Source organism: Epinephelus lanceolatus, chromosome 19 (assembly GCF_041903045.1).
Source record: "Epinephelus lanceolatus isolate andai-2023 chromosome 19, ASM4190304v1, whole genome shotgun sequence".
Taxonomy (NCBI): domain Eukaryota; kingdom Metazoa; phylum Chordata; class Actinopteri; order Perciformes; family Serranidae; genus Epinephelus; species Epinephelus lanceolatus.
In genome coordinates, this window is record NC_135752.1 from 41,072,563 (window position 1) to 41,085,110 (window position 12,548).

At 46.5% G+C, this 12,548-nt stretch overlaps 1 protein-coding gene across 2 annotated transcripts in view; it reads left to right on the forward strand.

Moving 5' to 3' along the window:
• Positions 1-862: 862 nt before the first annotated feature.
• Positions 863-12,548, forward strand: part of LOC117269337 (neuropeptide Y receptor type 1) — a 33,439-nt gene continuing 21,753 nt past the window's right edge. Inside the window, exon 1 of one of the 2 annotated variants that reach the window (XM_033646283.2) lies at positions 863-1,020. The gene's annotated coding sequence lies outside the window, so the exon portion shown is untranslated. Of the gene's footprint in view, positions 1,021-1,401; positions 1,492-12,548 lie in introns of those variants that run through there. The other variant, XM_078162038.1, reaches the window with a different exon arrangement.

Below are 12,548 nucleotides of genomic sequence, written 5' to 3' on the forward strand. Positions count from 1 at the left end.
TGGAAAAAAAGCTTGTTTAGTGGACTAACTTTGCACTTGAAGGTTGCCCGTTCACTTACGTTTTAACAGGTCTGACGCTACTATGCGCCCCAGGTGTATCTAGGCTAACGGCTAACATGCTAACTATTATTTTTATGTCACTAGTCACTTGAAACAAATTTAGGACGATAGGAGACAGGTTGAAATAAACCGAAATTTCCCTTTAAGGAGCTCAGAGTCAGGACGCCTGTCAGATTTTTCCCCGGAGGTTTCGTGTCCCTGTCCTCCAGACGGGCGGTCTTGTTCCTCTGGATTGTTCATTTTAGCAGTAATCCAAGTCAAAGTATCAACAGACGGAGACGTTTTTAATCAACACTGTATTCACCGTCTGCCAGAAGTCAGACGGTGAATACAGCCGATGGGTTCTGAGAATGGGTGTTTGTTTAATATGTGTTTAATGTGTGTTTTGAATCAACTGAATAAATAAAGTTTGATTTGAACTAAACTTTACAGCTCTTAACACCGCCGACTAGTGTTTTGGAGGTGTAACTGCAGAGTGACACAGACACATCACTGCACATGTAAAAATAACGTGCAGATTTTTTTCCCCACGACTAATCGATTAGTTGAAGATTATGTGTGAAAGATTTTCTTTGGTTGACTACAGCCCTAGTGGCAAAGCTGAGTGGTGATGGAAACAAACAAACGTGGCTCCGGTCCTGCAGCCCGCACCATGCAGTCTGCAGACCTGATCCCACAGGAAGGAACATTTTTCAATGATAAAGACTGAACAGAGCTGTGACATGAAAACGCCTCTGCTGCTGCTGCCAGACCAGCTCTCTCTCTCTCTCTCTCTCTCTCTCTCTCTCTCTATCTCTCTCACTCACACACACACACACACACACACACACACACACACACACACACGCACTCACACTCACACACTCACACACACACACGCCTCTCCGTGCAGAGCGGTGAGCACCGTCAGCAGACACAGCACCGTCTGTGGCCGCAGACAGAGCACCGACAGCCGGACAGGTGAGTGCAGCTCCTCTTCCTCCGAGCCGCCGCCGCCGCCGCAGTGTTTTCTGGGTGTAGTTGTTGGGTGAGAGTGTTGGTTGTTGGTGCGGCGACACGGAGCTGATTGTCACGGTACCGACACGCGGCGGGTCTGAGCCCACAGCGGCGCGTTTCTCCGCGCGCAGTTTGCTCCGTTTGGCTCCAGCTGGTCAGTCACAGGAGGAGAGGTCACTGTTCCTCACATGCTCCTCCTGCCTGACAGCCAGCTGCACAACATACAGCAGCAGGAGGAGATGGAGCTGCAGCCTGGGCGGATTTAATTGGTTAATTGTAGTTTAATTGGTCGTGACTGGGGTGACTGGGCGGTGAGAGGACGAAGCTTCCTGATCGATGACTGTGTCTGTGTGTCTGCAGCCAGAGGAAAAACAGATGTGAGACAGCTGCTGCTTCTGCCTCCACATCAAACTTTCACATCGCTGTTTGGGAGAGGTGAGACTTCACTGATCCGCACACTGACACCAGTCACACTGATGATGATGATGATGATGATGGTGTGAGCTGAAATCGATCAAGTCACTTCTAAAGTTAATTGTCCTGCTCCAGTCAGTGTGACTCCAGCATGGAGACACTGCAGCAGTGAAGTGTCTCACTGGTCCTCTGCATCACAGCTCAGTGATTAATCCTTCATGGGTTTAGTGCAACTTTATTTTTCAAGGTCAAAAGCAAAGTTCGGACATTTCCCAGTGACATGGTGCTAATACTGCAGGCTCTGTGTGCACATGGCTCACAGGATGTCCTGATGTATTATAACTGTACACTGCCCACCAACCAATGTCTTCTCTGCCAAATTGTCCACTCCCAGTTTGTGCCCCAGCTCCAGTGGGTGCATCTGTATCTACACTGGGTAGAAATCATTCTGTAAATATTCAGTGTCTCTCACGTCACCACTTGGTGTAAGTTTGGGACTGATGTAGGAGAGTGCAGTGCAGGGAGGTGAAGGGCTGATGTGTCAGCTGTTAACAACCTGCAGCTGGAAACATGTCGCCCACAAAAAACAACCTGTGTTTGGTCCGTCACTGACAGATGTTAATATGATGCGTATATAAAACGCAGAAATGTGACATGTCAGCGTTTTCTTCTGGTGACTGTTCAGACCATTCAGAAATGTCAGTGTGAATGTGGCTGCATTTTGTTTACAGGTAAACGAGTGTAACAATTTTTAAAACTTTTTTTACATCATCAGATCCACAAATACATGTTGCGTTCAGGTGCTGGTAGAAAACGTGTTGAGGCGTTCAGCACAGTCACGTGGAGCTTGTATGTTTTCTGCAAACCATGAATATGTTACCTTTGTACACTTCATACGTGTCTAAGCTGATGTAGTATCTGAGCTGACTGTCATCAGGAGGTGGAGGAGACATGCCTGCCGAGCTGCAGACCACTGTTCAACACCAGCAAACAACAAAACCACTTGTTTTATTTCTGTGTTTCCAGCTGGTTTTCGGCACCAAATGTGGGTGCTGTGTTTCACCAGCAGATAAAACACCTGTACACAAATGCAGATCCTCAAATCATCATGATCCAGTCTCCACTCTGGCTTTACCTTTACCATTATTTAAAAGCTTAAAAGACAGAAGTATGAATGAAGTTTTGTAGTGAGGTGCTCAGCAGCTCGTTCTGTGTGCAGAACATGAGACGAGTCATTGACCATCTTATTGGCTTGATTGAGAGCAGCTTGTTCATAAATAGTCTGCAGGGAAATGTGCTCTGTAACACCAACCTGACAACGCCACAAAAAGCTGCTGAGTTTAATGAGACATCGCTGTTTTTTCAGACACTAAATGTGGGTGATTTTTACTGACCCTTCACAGATTTTCCAGACACGATAGTCACACGAAAAGCTGCTGTTCTTACGAGACGTCGCTGCGTTTCCTGACGGGATAAAAACCAAGTATTATAAGCTACAACCTGATCTTTTACCCACCGACACCTGAACCACAGTGCTGTCGACACATAAAGTTTTAACGTTCCTCCAGGTGCTCCGACATGTTCTCCCTGTGTCAGCGTGGGTTTCCTCCAGGTGCTCTGACATGTTCTCCCTGTGTCAGCGTGGGTTTCCTCCAGGTGCTCTGACATGTTCTCCCTGTGTCAGCGTGGGTTTCCTCCAGGTGCTCTGACATGTTCTCCTTGTGTCAGCGTGGGTTTCCTCCAGGTGCTCTGACATGTTCTCCCTGTGTCAGCGTGGGTTTCCTCCAGGTGCTCTGACATGTTCTCCCCGTGTCAGCGTGGGTTTCCTCCAGGTGCTCCGACATGTTCTCCCCGTGTCAGCGTGGGTTTCCTCCAGGTGCTCCGACATGTTCTCCCCGTGTCAGCGTGGGTTTCCTCCAGGTGCTCCGACATGTTCTCCCCGTGTCAGCGTGGGTTTCCTCCAGGTGCTCTGACATGTTCTCCCCGTGTCAGCGTGGGTTTCCTCCAGGTGCTCCGACATGTTCTCCCTGTGTCAGCGTGGGTTTCCTCCAGGTGCTCTGACATGTTCTCCCCGTGTCAGCGTGGGTTTCCTCCAGGTGCTCTGACATGTTCTCCCCGTGTCAGTGTGGGTTTCCTCCAGGTGCTCTGACATGTTCTCCCCGTGTCAGCGTGGGTTTCCTCCAGGTGCTCCCATATGTTCTCCCTGTGTCAGCGTGGGTTTCCTCCAGGTGCTCCGACATGTTCTCCCCGTGTCAGCGTGGGTTTCCTCCAGGTGCTCCGACATGTTCTCCCCGTGTCAGCGTGGGTTTCCTCCAGGTGCTCCGACATGTTCTCCCTGTGTCAGCGTGGGTTTCCTCCAAATTCCATCCAAATTCAATGGGGCTATCATGCAGCACTTAATGTCACAGAACAGACAGACTGAGTGAAGCGAGGCCGCCGGGCGCCGTCCGACAATCACTTTTCACCATCAGCTCGCCAACCCATGAAGCAGGTTACTGCCTGACTCCCCACGTGTTGCTGTGGAAGCCTCATTTCTGCCACACACACAAAAACATAAAAATTAGACATGATAAAATGTTCAGGATTAAAATAATGAGATCAACAATTCAACCGTGACTTTGAATTAATGTTTCAGATTTGACATAGTTTTGTTTTTCCAACTTGAAACCTCAATCTTAAAAATACTTGACTTAAAGTTTGAAATCTTAAAAAACACAAAATGTAATATCACCATACTGAAGTGAACTGATCTTTCCCTCCACCCCTGTTGTGTTCATGAAACACGTGTCGCTCGGTGCAACAGTTTGGCTCACTGATGTGTTTGTAACAGCTGTGGAGGAAGAAGGGAGATTTCAGGCTGCAGACACACACACACTACTCGTTGGGAGATCCTGTCACTGTTGGGTTGGTTAATGTCTTTGTGTTGAGCTGTACAATCCACAGCAAGTATGCTTTGGTTTTCAGAAACAGAGTCTAACCTGGATTCTCTTTGTAATCCGACTGTTTGTCTTTGCTGGCTGCTTTATTTGCTTCTGCATAAAACCACAACGGCAGCTGATAAATGAGCTGAAGGAGTTTTCACACGGGAAACTGCTCCTGACGTACCAACAGGTTCACTGACTTGTGACTGCTGTGGTGGAGACACCTGTCAGAGAGGTTCAAATCAAACATGGTGAAGATGAACAAAGTGTGACGACAGAATGAGGTGAACGTTTTGTGGATCTTACAACACACACATTTTCACATGATTTTATTGTCAGATTCCCAGTGTTGGAATAAAGCCATGAGGTTTTGCTCCTGTGCTCTCGATGCTTTAGTGTAAGGGTTAATATCAATGTAAGTTTTTAGTCTTAAAGTTCCGTGATTGTCAGCAGCCAATGGCTGTGCGCTCTCCAGCACCAAACAGGAAGCAGCGAACCAGGTAGACGGTTGACACAGATCGGACTCCGGAGAGGAGCGAGAACGTGAACAAGTCTCTGTTCTCTTTTAAGAAAAGGACGAGAAACTGGTGGAGTTGTGAAGAGACGATGTTTAACGAGCACTTATTTCAGTGACAGATCGGGAGTTATGTGTTTTTGTGGACACGTAAAGAATTGTTAAAATGTCGTATTTCTTAAAGGGACTTTGGTGAAGTAGTTTCCTCCAGGGGCAGGATGGGAAACAGTTGTGGTCTTGTAAATAGTGACCCCACAGGATCTCCAGAAGGGCAAATTGGTTTTTCCACTTCAGAAGTATTCAGCCTGGAGTAAAAACCACTCGTACAAACATCAAAGTTCCTAATAAAGCTGTGCTGAATACCAGATTTAGGGCATCAGAGCTTCAGTGAGGAGTATCCACGATTAAAGCTTTGAAGAGGAGTGATGTAACACGAGAGGACGTTTTTTAAACGCCAGTTTAATGGATGCACCAAAAATAAGGTGACAATCAGCCACTTGGTCAGCATGCAGGTTGCTAGTAGCTAGAACAAAGAATACTCTGTGAGACGGCTGACTTGTTAGTTTGCTGGTTTCCTTTGGCGCTTGCTCAACTTTCTGGAAGTCATCTTTGTAAATTTTGAAACTATTCCAGACGCTTTTTCAGCATCTTGCTCGCGTATCTTTAAGCTTGTCGCAGGTGCTCAAACTGTCAGTCACAAATGTTCTTGTCTCAGATAAGACCTGATGAATTGGATTTTCATCCGCTTACAGCAGGCCTAGCAAAGCACCACAGACGTCCCTCTCCCCCATGACACTTTCCAGCTCCTCCAGGAGGATCCTGATCAGATGTTGAACCACCTCAACATGAAGGAGCAGCGGCTCTACTCCGAGCTCCCTCCAGATGTCTGACTCCTCCCCCTATCTCTAAGGCTGAGCCCAGACACCCTACAGAGGAAACTCATTTCAGACGCTTGTATCTGTGACCTCATTCTTTCAGTCACTACCCAGAGCTCATGACCATAGGTGAGGGTTGGGACGGAGATGGACCAGTGAGTTGAAAGCTTTGCCTGCTGAGCACAGCCTGAGACAAGCCCTGCTTTCCCTTATTGAGGCGGTCTGCCAGAACTAAAAATCCTTCTCCAGAGCCTCCCGAACTCCTCCCACACCCGGGTTTTTGCTTCAGTGACCACAACAGATGCTGCTTCAGGAGACCCCTGGGTCATCCAGACCCAAACGACCTTCTTCTTCACGACATGTCGATGACTTTTTCTTTTACTTTTTTTAAATGTATGGGCATAAACATATCTACTAGGTGTGAGAATCATCAGAGGACCTACGATACAATGTCATCACGATACTCAGGTCATGATATGATAGTGTTGTGATAAAATACTTTGCAATTTATGACCTTTTTTTTCCAACTGCGGATTATTTACCTAAAGGAAACTTAAGTTTGACGTCCTCAGATAAAGTTTTCAGCCTGATCATCGACATAAATCATTTTATTGACAGACTGACCAACACCGTCATAACACCTGTCAGAAATACTGCAGACACCTGACAGACTGAACTGTGGGCAGATTTAACGCCCTGTGAGAGGACAGATTAAGACCTGAGATGAGCCTTCACATGCAGGTGTCCTGCTGACTGAAGGACAACAGTTTGTGTAAAAGGAAAATAAGAAAACAGTTCTAATAATAATAATAATTAAGGGGAGATGCTCCGACCAGTTGCTGTTCTTTAAAATATCTTTTTGAATATCTTAAATAATCTTTATATCACGGCGTTCCTTAAAACCAGTATATCGCTGCAACCCTAGTGTGGGCGGAGTCATACAGCCACCGGGCGGTGACTGTAGTTTGGATAATGGTTTAGAAAAATGCAGCATTGGAGCACTGATTTGGGCTTCAGTTACCAAAGCAGTGATCGAAGCTGCTTTGGGTCGGCCCAACTTATCGGCAGCACATTTAGTTCTCTTTCTTTGGTACAGGTGACTTTGTCCACTCTGCGACACGAACATGTGACATTCATCACGTTCAAACAAGTCGTAACAGCAGGTTTGTGCAGTGAAGACTTTGGGATAAACATCTGTTCTTGCAGGAGGCCCGCTCTGTCGTCTCTCAGCTCTGAGGTGTGGAGATAAAATCCAGCTCTGCATAATTAAATTCAATGTCCTCCACAAATCCTCATTCATCTGTATAAAGTACATAATTGAATATGTGTCTGCAGAGAGTGGACATCTAATTACAATTAGAGCCCGCCGTCATTTCAGTTTACTCACCTTCCAGCAAGTGATCATCACACGCCAAGTGGTGAGCAGGTGTCGTTTTAATGAGAGTGTCTCTGATGGTTTCCACTGTCTCCAGTTCAGAGTGATGATTTTACCTGACTGAGATAATGAGAAGGCTTTTAATTTGGATACACACAGGAAACCTGGATCCAATAAACGCAGCTTCATTTTAATGAATGTGTGTTACGCAGACGAGATCATCAGCTGGATGAGGAAATCATATTTATTTATTTATTTATTTATTTGTCTCAATTTATTACGACGTAAACAAAATAGATTAAAAAGACGCAGTTGTTTTATCTTCATTGTTCTCCTGTTGCCCTTCAGTGTATCTGCGCTGTGTACTTACTCAGTAGCACGTTACAGTAATGTGATTACAGTTTGAAATTCAGTGTTCATATTACAGATGATGATTGTAACACTGGCCTACTTTTTTTGGCCACTTGGGGGCAGCACAGTAAGCTGGAAACTAACTGCTGACACATTACTTCCTAACGAAAGTCGTTAGGGCGAACATATCGTATAAACCTGCCAAGTTGCAGTTTGACCTGCAAACAACACAAGTGGTTGTGTTTTAGGCACTGAATGTGGTTATCTTTAAGTAACCAGCGAGTGCCTTTTCAGCTTTCAGGAACAACTTCACTTCCAGATATTTAGTGACCCATCATGTTTTTCTTATTTTTTTTTTTAAAGATTATTTTTTTGGGGGCTTTTTGCCTTTAATGTTCAGGATAGAGTTAAATGGGGGGGGAGCGGGGGGTGACATGCAGCAAATGGTCGCAAGCTGGAGGCGAACCTGCGACCGCTGCGGCGAGGCATCTCCATTGTACATGGGGCACCGGCACTATCCACTGCACTACCAACGCCCCCCCATCATGTTTTTCTAATGACATTTTAGGCATCAAACGGGTGTTTTTAACAAATCATTGTTGTGTTTCCAGCATCTGCAGGGCAACACATGTGGGTTTTTAGTGACCCGTCACTGTTTTACAAGAAGCTTTTTAGGGAGCCTAATAAATGTGATTTGTTTTAGCAACCTGTAGCTATTTACAAGCAGCTTTTAGTCACCAAACGCTGGTGTTTTTCACGGCAACTTCACTGTTTTCCAAAGACCGTTATGGCACCAAACGCTGTTGTTTTTAAGCGACCCATCATTGTTTTGCGATATTGCCATAAAAAGCATTTTTTTCCCCCTGACAAGTTGTTGTGTTCCCAGCGGGTGTTTGTGGCCAGAACATGATCTTCTCGTAACCCTGACCATATCCACGTAGTATTTGTGCCTGAACCTAACCACACATTAACCACAGTTAACGCTGACGACTGACTGAGAGCTGGCAAAGCCTTCATGTTTAATGGGAAATACGTAATGACGTCATTTTTGGCTCATGCACCATCACGCTGGGGACACGACAGCGAGCATGTAGCCTGCTCAGTAAAGACGAGTGCTGTTGAGGCAATTTGGAGAAAACGAAGACAGCTGATGTGAAACTTTCTGTTGAAGTAATATTTCCAAATTCACTTGTTCACGGACGTGTTGATGACAGAACTGCACATGACAGTAAAACCTCTTTGAATCCAAAATGTCCTGACTTCCATTTACATCACATAAACGTGTCCATCAGCAGCAGAGGAAGTGAAACATGGATTGTGAAGAAGTGAAGGGAAAGGGGATAAAAGAGGACAGGAGCCGGACACTGCTTTGATTTTATTTCATCGAACACAAACAGCACAGTGTGAAGAAGAAAGTGACAGTGTGAGTCATCCGCCTGCTGGGCTTCACTCTGTGACGGCGACAAATGACAACATTTCAGTCGTTTTCATCCCTGATGTTCAGACCCGCTCTGGTCGAGCTTTTCAAATTGTTCTCTGCTTTCATTTCATGCTGTCCCAGCTCACAGCTACGTGTCCTCATATCTCTCCACCACAATCAAAACCTCAAAACGGCTCCTGCTCCAGTGTCGGGGGAAATGTACCTTAGATATGGCTAACTTCATATTTTGTGTTTGTGTACGTGAATTTCTTTCCTTCACTACAGTTACAGTTACTTCTATTACTGATTATTCTGCTGATTATTTTTGATGTTAACTGATTCATCGTTTTGTATATAAAATCTCAGAAAGAAGTGAAAAAAGAGCTGTTGGCTAATCTTTACGTCTTGTTTTGTGTGACCAACAGTCCAAAACCAGAATACATTCAGTTTGATTTCATAAAGGCAAATCACATCTAGTGGCTGTTCTGCACTTAAAAGACACCAAAATAAGCATTTGTTTCTCGAAACATTTTTTTCTCTCAATTGATTAATTACTTTTTGCAGCTCTTCAACTCTCATGTCTCCCGTCTGATGATGGTACGTAATGTTGCTGATACACTGAAACTTTACGTTTTAACATTGCTGTGTTTAACGTGTTGATAGGTCAAAGCACAAAACCACTTGGTTATGGTTCAGAAAAGATCATGCTTTAGCCTGAAATACCTGCTTTTGGTAACACTGTCCCAGCTGGAAATGCTGCAGTCCCGGTTAAACACAACCACTTTTCATTGCAGTATCCTGGCTAGAACAGCAGCAATGTCTCTGTAAAAACAAACTCCCTTTACACTTAAGAAGTGGCTGGGTGGCAACTAAACGCCCACATTTGGTGCCCAAAAATCAACTGGAAACACAAGAAAAACACAAAAGAACACTGTTGAACAGTGGTCTGCAGCTCAGCAGGTGCGTCTCCACCATCACCTCCACCTCCTGATGACGGTCAGCTCAGATACTGCATCACTTTAGAGACGTTGATAAGATACGTATGAAACATAGAAACGTTTCATTATTCATTGTTTGCAATTCCAACATTTTCTTCTGAAAATAGAGTGTTGCTGGTCAGTCCTGTCGGCTGTGGCAGCCCATCTCACACATACTGACGAGGAGTAAATATATGTACACATGGAGGTGACAATACTTCTCACAGTGGTGTCTGCAGGGTTTCTTTCAGGCTGCATAAATCCCCACAAACATGGTTTGGTAACCTCTCTGCTGCTCATTAAACATACACTCTGAGCGTATGGTAATAACTGAGGTTGGCTCAGATCATCTCATTAACTTTTTTATCAGCTCCTCTTTATCGACAATAAGATCGTTTCACAGCAAGAGGACAAAGTTCAGATTTTAGAAAAGGACAGACACAGGAAGTGTCCACGCTCAGCAGTCAGACAGGAGTCAGGTTAATCTCCAGGGCTGGTACCTGCGGTTATTCCACAGGCTAGTTAATAACATGTCGGGCAGGAAATCCAAAGTGTGGGATCATTTTGAGAAGGTGAAGGACGAACCCAAGGTGATATGTAAACTCATCTTCATTGGTCGACTACAAACATGACGTATCATCTGAAACATGGAAGTCCACTGATGGACCCTGATGAGGACTGTTGGTCCACTAGGAACAGTCTTAGTCGGGGTAGGGCTTGGCAATATGAAGATAAATCGTTAAATGTTCTCCCCGTGTCAGCGTGGGTTTCCTCCAGGTGCTCCGACATGTTCTCCCCGTGTCAGTGTGGGTTTCCTCCAGGTGCTCCGACATGTTCTCCCTGTGTCAGTGTGGGTTTCCTCCAGGTGCTCCGACATGTTCTCCCTGTGTCAGTGTGGGTTTCCTCCAGGTGCTCTGACATGTTCTCCCCGTGTCAGCGTGGGTTTCCTCCAGGTGCTCCGACATGTTCTCCCTGTGTCAGCGTGGGTTTCCTCCAGGTGCTCTGACATGTTCTCCCCGTGTCAGCGTGGGTTTCCTCCAGGTGCTCCGACATGTTCTCCCCGTGTCAGCGTGGGTTTCCTCCAGGTGCTCCGACATGTTCTCCCTGTGTCAGTGTGGGTTTCCTCCAGGTGCTCTGACATGTTCTCCCTGTGTCAGCGTGGGTTTTCTCCAGGTGCTCTGACATGTTCTCCCCGTGTCAGCGTGGGTTTCCTCCAGGTGCTCTGACAAATTCTCCCTGTGTCAGCGTGGGTTTCCTCCAGGTGCTCTGACATGTTCTCCCTGTGTCAGCGTGGGTTTCCTCCAGGTGCTCTGACAAATTCTCCCTGTGTCAGTGTGGGTTTCCTCCAGGTGCTCCGACATGTTCTCCCTGTGTCAGCGTGGGTTTCCTCCAGGTGCTCTGACATGTTCTCCCTGTGTCAGTGTGGGTTTCCTCCAGGTGCTCTGACAAATTCTCCCTGTGTCAGTGTGGGTTTCCTCCAGGTGCTCCGACATGTTCTCCCTGTGTCAGCGTGGGTTTCCTCCAGGTGCTCTGACAAATTCTCCCTGTGTCAGTGTGGGTTTCCTCCAGGTGCTCCGACATGTTCTCCCTGTGTCAGCGTGGGTTTCCTCCAGGTGCTCTGACATGTTCTCCCTGTGTCAGCGTGGGTTTCCTCCAGGTGCTCCGACATGTTCTCCCTGTGTCAGCGTGGGTTTCCTCCAGGTGCTCCGACATGTTCTCCCTGTGTCAGCGTGGGTTTCCTCCAGGTGCTCTGACATGTTCTCCCTGTGTCAGCGTGGGTTTCCTCCAGGTGCTCTGACATGTTCTCCCCGTGTCAGTGTGGGTTTCCTCCAGGTGCTCTGACATGTTCTCCCTGTGTCAGCGTGGGTTTCCTCCAGGTGCTCTGACATGTTCTCCCTGTGTCAGTGTGGGTTTCCTCCAGGTGCTCTGACATGTTCTCCCTGTGTCAGCGTGGGTTTCCTCCAGGTGCTCTGACATGTTCTCCCTGTGTCAGCGTGGGTTTCCTTCAGGTGCTCTGACATGTTCTCCCTGTGTCAGCGTGGGTTTCCTCCAGGTGCTCTGACATGTTCTCCCTGTGTCAGTGTGGGTTTCCTCCAGGTGCTCCAGCTTCCTCCCACAGTCCAAAGACATGCAGGTTAATTGGTGACTCTAAATTGTCCGTAGGTGTGAATGTGAGTGTGAATGGTTGTCTGTCTCTATGTGTCAGTCCTGTGATAGTCTGGTGACCTCTCCAGTGTGAACTCTGCCTCTCACCCAGTGTCACCTGGGATAAGCTCCAGTCGCCCCCCTAGTGCCCCCTAACAGGATGAGCAGTGACAGAAAATGAATGAATGAGGGTCAAAATTGAATCATGGAGATGTCGGCTTGATTACTATTATCACCACTGATTAAATGTTAAAAGGGCTTGACATGAGGACATGTCCTCCCATGCCCTGTGGACGTTACACTCTTTGATGAAGACATGTCTGATATTTGTGAGGCCAGTTAGATTCAGTGATCAATCAATAAAACAGTCCATAATATAAAGTGTCATTCGCTGCAGCCAACGACACGTCGTCAAGTTTTCAGAGAGTTTGAAAGTGTAACATGGTTGTTGTGAGTTTTGTGTCCGTCCATGAGTGATGGTCAACAACCAAAACAGCATC